Source organism: Somniosus microcephalus, chromosome 8 (genome assembly GCF_052327205.1).
Source record: "Somniosus microcephalus isolate GS21.2 chromosome 8, FLI_Smic_1.0, whole genome shotgun sequence".
NCBI classification, from domain to species: Eukaryota; Metazoa; Chordata; class Chondrichthyes; order Squaliformes; family Somniosidae; genus Somniosus; species Somniosus microcephalus.
Window position 1 is genome coordinate 42,163,698 of NC_140994.1, and position 10,638 is coordinate 42,174,335.

Here is a 10,638-nt window from a genome sequence, read left to right on the forward strand (position 1 = left end):
TTTTTTGATATCGTCACATGACACCATTCCTACAAAAAATGTCTCACTTAAATCAGTGTCCTCAATCACATTAACTTGTTGCCCTTTCATTGTTTTTACTTTTGAAAAGCATTGTTTGGCAAAGTGATTCTTTCCATTACACTTTGTGCACATTTTTCCAAACGCTGGGCATTGTCTTAACTGGTGTTTGTAACCACAGCGTTTACAATTAAAAATTTCATCCTCCGATTGCTTTTCATTTCTGTTCTGCCCACGCTTCTTCCCCTTGTAGGACACAGCACCGACAGCAGCATTATCACTCATTACAATCGCATCATTATTGATTTCACTGAAAGTCTTCGCGTGCTTTCAAGCTAGCTCACTGGCTTGGCATATTTTCACCGCATTTTCCAAATTTAGTTCGGTTTCTCTCAACAGACGTTCCCTGACTTTTTTATCATGAATATCAAACACAATCTGGTCACGAATCATGGATGCTTTGAGCTCAGAGAAATTACATGTCTGTGCTTTCAGTTTCAGATCAGTTATAAAGCTATCAAAAGTCTCATTTTGCTGCTGTGTCCGAGAACAGAAGATATATCTTTCATAGGTCTCATTCTTTTTGGGAGAGCAATGTGCATCAAATTTTTTTAGCACATCTTCTAACTTTTCTCTGTTCTCCACTGGATTAAATACAAATGTATTGAATACCTCTATCGCCTGTGGGCCTACAACCGTAAGCAGCAACGCCATTTTTCTTGCATCTGGCTTCGTACCGAATCCGATGGCTGCAACGTAAAGTTCGAATTGTTGTTTAAGAGTCTGCCAATTGTAGTCGATGTTTCCTGTGAGTTTCAAATGCTCTGGTGGCTTCAAATTCTCCATGTCGCTTTTCACAATTTTCAGCAGATCTTCACCACCCTGGTACCATCTTATTTTCATTAATAAATAGACATTCTTATTATGAACACAGCTAGCTTTTGCTAGCTACTTTTATGGAGCACATGTGGACTAGGTACAGTATCTGTAGAGGCTTCCATCTTGACTGCTGCCTTGTGGGTAGCCTAGTGCCTCATGGGTAATGTAGTCTTAATATATATATATAGCTGGGTAGTGTAGTCTTATACATACAGCTATATACAGCTCTACACAGCTCTACGGCTCCACCTAGTGTCCACTATAGAATGACATGTTATTGATCATTACAGCCTCCTCAAAGACTGAACTTATAAATGACTATTTCAGTTGATGTATATATTACTGAGAAAATTGTAATTGTAATTAGTTATTATTTAGTTGTTAAATGAATGTTATGTACTGTTTATCTAAAAGGGGAGGAATTGTTTTGTATGTCCCTTTAAGGGAATAACTGGTCTTAGACTGCAGTACCAGCAGTGACCACCCCTATATAAAAGGCCCTAGCAGGCTTCTGTAGTTTCAGTTTCAAGCTGCCTCTTGTTCAGTAAAGTACCTGTTAAACTGTTCTCCCGAAGTCCGTGTATTATTGAGGCGCGGACTTTACACTCCTCTTTTGCACTTAGGAACTGAGCATTTTCCCGGTGCACTGGACAGGGCAATCTGCCTTCCGGAGTTAACTTCATGATTTATTTATTCTGTTGAGACTTGGATGGAACTTGCTTAATTTTGTTCCACAAGAGTTTCTTCCCATCAAAGCATAAGTAGTATTAAATGGAACAAGATACTGCCACTATTAATTGAACCAGGCATGCTTGTGTGAGTTAATATGATGGGATGTCAGGAAGCCTCTGTTATAAGCTTGTAACTGAAAATGAGCTACTTGAAGCATTTTTTTCCAATTAGGAGCACAAAGGGAGCATGATAAATTCTTGTACTTGTAAACAAATGTTGCCCAGTATTCTGAACACACAGCAACTTAGGCTCATACTGAAAGCATATTTTTCTTTTACTTCTGCTTCATAGGAATTCAATCCAATATGGGAGATTTCTTTGCAATTAACAATCGGGTAAATGTAACCAACATGCGCTGGTTTAACAAACTGCTCTCCTGTTGGTTTTTGTGGCCTAGGTGCTAAAATATAAATCACAATGTTTTGCTGATATAGATGTGTCAGACTTTTAATTCGGCATGTTGGTTTGGCTGAGATTCGAGCTGGTTTGGAGCCTGCTCTGCATGAAGCATTAACAGGAGTTCAAGTTGCCAGCTTCACTGGTCTCATTCAGCTTAATAAGTGCTCTACAAAATGTTATACCATGTTACTTGGACCCCCCTTGGACAGAGAAACTCTGTATTGGTATTGTGACTTTGATGGTGTCAAATTCAAACTGCACTATTTGAAGAAACATAGTTACCTTGTCCTCTAGTGAGAGTAGAAGGCTTTAGTATTCATAACATAGGCAACGGTCACTGGCACTGTATCACATGCTAGTTTAAATCTTCACAATGTGGAATTACATATATATGTTCCCTTCTTTAGTCACCACTGGTGATATGACAGGGTCACTCCAAGAGTCAAGGGGGCACATATTGAGGAAGAGTACACACATCTACAAAACTTGTTCAGTTTATTTATTTTTAATAAATGCATCTGCACTAAATATGTGGTATTGTCGTATCATTGTCTACATCAATTTAGGGGTTTGTCTGTACTTTATATGTCTATTTTCTCCCTCCCCTTTTTCCGATTGTATTAATATGTCCATCTTATTTTTCAGTTTTGAGGAAGCATTCAGACCTGTAACGTTAACTTGCCTTTTTTCTCTACTGATGCTGTCTGGCCTGCTAATTGTTTTTAGAACTGGTTAAGTTTTTTTGGCAGCAATGCTTGTGCTGAGGAATGGAATATTTCTTCCTTTTGGTCACCTGGTTTGAGCATTTATCACTTCCAGGTTAGGTACGCTGCCACATATTGGTAAAGTTCCATCTACTCTATTTCAATAATTTTTTTTTATTTGTTTATGCGATGTGGGCGTCACTGGCAAGGCCAGCGTTTATTACCCATCCCTAATTGCCCGTGAGAAGGTGGCGGTGAGCCACCTTCTTGAACCACTGCAGTCCGTGTGGTGAAGGTACTCCCACAGTGCTGTTAGGTAGGGAGTTCCAGGATTTTGACCCAGCGACGATGAAGGATCGGCGATATACTTCTAAGTCAGGATGGTGTGTGACTTGGAGGGGAACTTGGAGGTGGTGGTGTTCCCATGCACCTGCTGCCCTTGTCCTTCTAGGTGGAAGAGGTCGCGGGTTTGGGAGGTGCTGCCGAAGAAGCCTTGGCAAGTTGCTGCAGTGCATCTTGTAGATAGTACACACTGCAGCCATGGTACGCCGGTAGTGGAGGGAGTGAATGTTTAAGGTGGTAGATGGGGTGCCAATCAAGCAGGCTGCTTTGTCCTGGATGGTGTCGAGCTTCTTGAGTGTTGTTAGAGCTGCACTCATCCAGGCAAGTGGAGAGTATTCCATCACACTCCTTACTTGTGCCTTGTAGATGGTGGAAAGACTTTGGGGAGTCAGGAGGTGAGACACTTGATATACCTATCAATTCGTCCAATGAAAAGCGACGAGTTAAGAAAGTAACTATAGGTTTTTATTGACTAAATAACAGAGCCCACCCTCGTGGGTGATCGGATCCAAGAAGGAGGAATACCAGCCAGTCGACCACCTTTATACCCGGGCAGGTAGGTGGAGCCATGGGTGGAGTCGGCAGTGGTCAGCCCAGGTATAGCAGCGTGACAAGAGGCGACCTCGTACAGTGATACAACAATGTGAACAGTGATAACTATAGGGAAACGATCTAACAGTGATAACTATAGTGTAACGATAGTAAACGGTAAAAGTGGTTTACCACATTCACCCCTTGTTTAGATTTGAGTCCGGCGGGGTGAAGTGTACTACCAGTTCTGGTATGTCAGTCTGTCCGGAGGCCTCGTAAGCCTGTCTGATCGTCGCAGCGGCGGTGTTGCGTTCTCCGGTGTTAATGCTGGCATCTGCGAGGTAGGCGAAGGCTCTTGGGGTTCCGGCGTACCGTCTACCTGGGCTGGAATTGGGGGGGTGGTGGGGGGGGGGGTAGCGGTGGTGTCTCCGGAGTGCCCGAGGGTGCGAGGTCTCGTAAGGAGACTGTGTCCTCCCGCCCGTCTGGGTATGCCAGGTAGGCGTACTGGGGGTTGGCGTGCAGGAGGTTCACCCTCTCGACCAGGGGGTCCATTTTATGGGCCCTCACGTGCTTTCGCAGCAAGACAGGCCCCGGAGAGGTCAGCCAGGTTGGTAGCGTGGTTCCCGTAGTCGACTTCCTGGGGAAAACAAACATTCGTTCATGGGGGGTGGCGTTAATGGCAGTGCAAAGTAGTGACCGGGTGGAATGCAGCGCCGCCGGGAGGACCTCCTGCCAGCGAGAGGTTGGGAGGCCCTTAGACTTTAAGGCTAAGAGGACGGCCTTCCATACCGTCGCGTTCTCTCTTTCCACCTGGCCGTTCCCTCGGGGGTTGTAGCTGGTGGTCCTGCTAGTGGCGATGCCTCTCGCTAGTAGGAACTGACGGAGTTCCTCGCTCATGAAGGAGGCGCCCCGGTCACTATGTATATAGTTTGGGAACCCGAACAAGGCAAAGAGGTCGTTCAGGCATTTAACGACCGTGGTGCTGGTCATGTCTGGGCAGGGGAAGGCAAAGGGGAAACGGGAGTACTCATCAACAATGTTGAGGAAGTACACATTACAGTCAGAGGACGGGAGGGGCCCCTTAAAATCGATGCTCAAGCGCTCGAAGGGGCGGGTGGCCTTGATCAGGCTTGCTCTGTCCGGCCTAAAGAAGTGCGGTTTGCACTCGGCACAGGTCTGGCAGTTCCTGGTCATGGTCCTGACCTCCTCGATGGAGTAGGTCAGGTTGCGGGCCTTAATGAAGTGGTAAAGCCTGGTGACCCCGGGGTGGCAGAGGTCGTTGTGGAGGGTCTGAAGTCTATCAATTTGCGCGTTGGCGCATGTAATTCGCGATAGAGCGTCAGGGGGTTCGTTCAGCTTACCAGGCCGGTACAAGATATCATAATCGTAGGTGGATAGCTCGATTCTCCACCTCAAGATCTTGTCGTTCTTGATTTTACCCCTCAGCTTGTTATTAAACATAAAAGCGACCGATCGCTGGTCGGTGAGGAGGGTAAATCGCTTGCCTGCGAGGTAATGCCTCCAGCGGCGTACCGCCTCCACAATCGCCTGGGCCTCCTTCTCGACCGAAGAGTGTCGGATCTCGGGGCCCTGTAGGGTCCTTGAGAAGAAGGCCACCGGTCTCCCCTCCTGGTTGAGGGTAGCGGCTAGGGCGAAGTCGGATGCATCGCTCTCCACTTGGAAGGGGATGGACTCATCCACTGCGTGCATAGTGGCCTTAGCAATGTCTCCCCTGATGAGGGAGAAGGCCGCGCGCGCTTCTTCCGTAAGGGGGAAGGAGGTGGACTTCATGAGGGGTCTGGCTTTGTCCGCATAATTCGGCACCCATTGGGCATAGTAGGCGAAGAGCCCCAGGGTTCTCTTCAGCGCCTTTGGACAGTGGGGAAGGGGTAGCTCCATGAGGGGACGCATTCTTTCGGGATCGGGGCCGATGATTCCGTTCTCTACTACGCAGCCGAGGATGGCAAGGCGCGAGGTGTTAAACACACATTTCTCCTTATTGTAGGTGAGGTTCAGCCATTGGGCCGTACGGAGGAATCTTTCCAGATTAGCGTCATGGTCTTGCCGGTCGCGGCCGCAGATGGTGACGTTATCTAGATAGGGGAACGTGGCTTGCAGCCCGTTCTGGTCAACCATCCGGTCCATCTCCCTTTGGAAGACCGAAACCCCGTTGGTGACGCCGAAGGGGACCCTAAGGAAGTGGTAGAGGCGGCCATTCGCCTCGAAGGCGGTATACTGGCGGTCCTCAGGGCGGATAGGGAGTTGGTGGTAGGCCGACTTAAGGTCGATGGTAGAGAATACCCGGTATTGAGCAATCTGATTGACCATATCAGATATGCGGGGAAGGGGGTATGCGTCCAGCTGGGTGTACCGGTTTATGGTTTGGCTGTAGTCGATGACCAGGCGGTTTTTATTGCCGGTCTTAACGACTACAACCTGGGCACGCCAGGGGCTGCTGCTCCCCTCGATGATGCCCTCCTTCAGGAGACACTGCACCTCAGAGCTAATGAAAGCTCTGTCCCCGGCGCTGTACCGCCTGCTCTTGGTAGCGACGGGTTTGCAGTCGGGGGTGAGGTTAGCGAACAGGGAAGGTGGCGGGACCTTGAGGGTGGATAGGCCGCAGGTGTTACGCGGTGGGCGATTTAAAGGCTGCTGGTTGTCGACTGTGAGCGGGGGGAGGGGTCCACCGTATACTAGAGTGACACTTTGGAGGTGGGATTGAAAATCCAGCCCTAGTAGGACGGCAGCGCATAGCTGGGGCAGGACGAGGAGTTTAAAGTTTTTATACTCCGTGCCCTTAACCGACAGGGTCACAACACAGTAGCCGCTGATGTCTGTGGCGTGGGACCTCGATGCCATCGAGATCCGGTTGCGCGTTGGCTGGACAGTGAGGGAGTAGTGGCTCACCGTGTCTGGATGTATGAAGCTCTCCGTGCTTCCGCTGTCGAACAGGCAGGTCGTGGCGTGGCCGTCTACTTTGATGTCCATCATTGACTTGGACAGCTGATGCGGGCGAGCTTGGTCTAGCGTGACGGAGGCTAGTGTGTGGCTGAGCGGGTCGCTGTAGTCTGTAGGTGAAGCGGTCGTCAGGTCTGGAGGTAAGGTGGCGGTCGAGCGTGGTGGGTAAAATGGAGGCGCCCACGAGGTGGGGCAAAATGGCGGAGAAGATGGCTGCCCCCACAACCCACATGAGGCACTGCTGGCGTCGGTTGCCTGGATCAAAGATGGCCACCCCCATTGCTCATCTGTGGCCTTGATAAAAGATGGCCGCCCCCACAGTTCGCATGAGGCACTGCTGGCCTCTGCTGCTCTCCCTCTGCAGGCCTTCGCGAAGTGGCCTTTCTTCAGGCAGCTGGAGCATGTCGCGTTTTTGGCTGGGCAGCGCGACCTCGGGTGTTTCGCCTGCCCACAGAAGAAGCAGCCGGTGGCCCGGTCGCGGGGCTCCGATGTCGCAGCCGGTACCGGGGGTGGCGGTCCCGATCGGGTCCGGGACGCCGACGCTGAGGTAGGTCCCGGCGGCGGCGCTACGAGGAGTATTGCGGTCGGGGTCGGGCCCGATTCCCAGAGTCGCGAACTGTACCTGGAATACACCTCGAGGTCCTGCTGGGTCACTTCTAGGGAGTAGGCCAAGGCTGCAGCTGAGTTCAGGTCGAGGTCCTTTGATTCCAGCAGTCTCTGCCGTGAGTAGTCGGACCGAAGGCCTTTCACGAAGACATCGTGGATGTTATCTTCAGTGTTTTCTGCAGCCGATACTGCTTTAAAGTCACAGTCCCTGCCGAGTGTTCGTAGCGCCCGTAAAAATTCAGCTACAGACTCTCCTGGCTGTTGCGGGCGGGATCTTAGGAGGTGTCTGGCATACATGGAATTTACCGGGCTCCGGTACTGCTGTTTCAGTAGGTTGATAGCGGCCTCGTAAGTAGTAATGTCCTGGATGAGTGCGTATACTTTAGGGCTCGCTTGGGCGTTTGGATCTCTGAGGGACGCCGGATTCTTCCAGGTAGGATTCGAAGCAGCACAGCCAGTGTTTGAAGTCGAGGGCTGCGTTTGTTGCTTGTGGGTTTAGATCCAGGTACGGTGGTTTGAGGGCTCGCAGCCAAGCCGACTGCTGTGGCTGTTGTAGCTGAGCGTCTGGCTGGTCGTTTGGCTGCTCCGTTGACTGGTTGTTTGGCTGCTCAAGTGACGACATTTTAAAATTTAGTCAATAAAATTGATATACCTATCAATTCGTCCAATGAAAAGCGACGAGTTAAGAAAGTAACTATAGGTTTTTATTGACTAAATAACAGAGCCCACCCTCGTGGGTGATCGGATCCAAGAAGGAGGAATACCAGCCAGTCGACCACCTTTATACCCGGGCAGGTAGGTGGAGCCATGGGCGGAGTCGGCAGTGGTCAGCCCAGGTATAGCAGCGTGACAAGAGGCGACCTCGTACAGTGATACAACAATGTGAACAGTGATAACTATAGGGAAACGATCTAACAGTGATAACTATAGTGTAACGATAGTAAACGGTAAAAGTGGTTTACCACAACACTCACCGCAGAATACCTAGCCTCTGACCTGCTCTTGTTACCGCAGTATTTATGTGGCTGGTCCAGTTAAGTTTCTGGTCAATGGTGACCTCCAGAATGTTGATGGTGGGGGATTCGAAGACGATAATGCCATTGAATGTCAAGGGGCGGTGGTTAGACTCTCGCTTGTTGGAGATAGTCATTGCCTGGCACTTCTGTGGCACGAATGTTACCTGCCACTTATCAGCCCAAGCCTGAACGTCGTCCAGGTCTTGTTGCATGCGGGCATGGACCGCTTCATTATAGGTCTGAATGCTTCCTCAAAGCTGAAAAATAAGATGGGCATATTAATACAATTGGAAAAAGGGGAGGGAGAAAATAGATATAAAAAGTACAGACAAATCCCTAAATTGATGGCACTGAACACTGTACAGTCATCAGCGGACATCCCCATTTCTAGACTCTAAGAGAAGGATGAACCATTCGTGGCTAACTAAGGAAGTAAAGGATGGTATCAAATTGAAAACAAAAGCATATAATGTTGTGAAGAATAGTGAAAGGTCAGAGGATTGGGAAATTTTTAAAAAGCAGCAAAGGACAACTAAAAATATGATAGAGAGAGAAGATAGCTTATGAGAGTAAGCTAGCAAGAAATATAAAAACAGACAGTAAGAGCTTCTACAGGTATATAAAAAGGAAGAGAGTAGCTAAAGTAAATGTTGGTCCCCTAGAGGATGAGTCTGGGGAATTAATAATGGGAAACAAGGAAATGGCGAAGACCTTGAACAAATATTTTGTATCAGTCTTCACGGTAGAAGAGACTAAAAGCATCCCAATAATGGATAATCAAGGGGCTATTGGGGTTGGGGGGTTCTACTTAAAACAATCACTATCACTAGAGAGAAAGTACTAGGCAAACTAATGGGACTAAAGGTGGACAAGTCCCCTGGACCCGATGGCCTGCATCCTAGGGTCTTAAAAGAGATGGCTGCAGAGATAGTGGATGCATTGGTTGTAATCTACCAAAATTCCCTGGATTCTGGAGAGGTCCCAGTGGACTGGAAAACCGCAAATGTAACGCCCCTATTTAAGAAATGAGGGAGACAGAAAGCAGGCAACTATCGGCCAGTTAGCCTAACATCTGTCATTGGGAAATGCTGGAGACAATCATTAAGGAAGTGATAGCAGGACATTTAGAAAATCATAATATAGTCAAGCAGAGTCAGCATGGTTTTATGAAAGGGAAATCATGTTCGACAAATTTGCTGGAATTCTTTGAGGATGTAACGAGCAAGGTGGATGTCGTGTATTTGGATTTCCAGAAGGCATTCGATAAGGTGCCACATAAAAGGTTACTACACAAGATAAGAGCTCACAGGGTTGGTGGTAATATATTAGCATGGATAGGGGATTGGCTAACTAACAGAAAACAGAGAGTTGGGACAAATGGGTCATCTTCAGGATGGCAAACTGTAACTAGTGGTGTGCCAAGGGATCAGTGCTGGGGCCTCAACTGTTTACAATCTATATTAAATGACTTGGATGAAGGAACTGCATGTAATGTAACCAAATTTGCTGATGATACAAAGATAGGTGGGAAAGCAAATTGTGTGGAGGACTCGAAGAATCTCCAAAGGGATATAGATAGGCTAAGTGAGTGGGCAAAAATCTGGCAGTTTAATATGGGAAAATGCGAGGTTATCCACTTTGGTAGGAAAAATAAAAAAGCAAATTATTATTTAAATGGGGAGAGATTACAAAATGTTGAGATACAGAGGGATCTGGGGGTCCTTGTACATGAATCACAAAAAGTTAGCATGCAGGTACAGCAAGTAATTAGGAAGGCAAATGGAGTGTTGGCCTTTATTGCAAAGGAAATGGAGTATAAAAGTAGGGAAGTCCTGCTACAACTGTACAGGGCGTTGGTGAGACCACACCTGGAGTGCTGCGTACAGTTTTGGTCTCCTTATTTAAGGAAGGATATACTTACATTGGAGACAGTTCAGAGAAGGTTCACGAGGTTGATTCTGGAGATGAAGGGGTTATCTTATGAAGAAAGGTTGAGCAGGTTGGGCCTATACTCATTGGAGATCTTATTGAAACATAAGATTCTGAAGGGGCTTGACAGGGTAAATGCAGAGAGGATGTTTCCCCTTGTGGGGGAATCTAGAACTAGGGGGCATAATTTCAGAATAAGGGGGCACCCTTTTAAATTGGAAATGAGGAGGAATTTCTTCTCTCAGAGGGTCGTGAATCTTTGGAATTCTCTTCCCCAGAGAGCTGTGGAGGCCGGGTCATTGAATATATTTAAGGTGGAGATAGACAGATTTTTGAACAATAAGGGAGTCAAGGGTTATGGGGAGCGGGCAGAGAAGTGGAGTTGAGGCCAAGATCAGGTCAGCCATGATCTTATTGAATGGCAGAGCAGGCTTGAGGGGCCAAATGACCTACTCATGCTCTTACATCTTATGTTGGAGGGAAGGTCATTGATGAAGCAGTTGAAGATGGTTGGGCCTAGGACA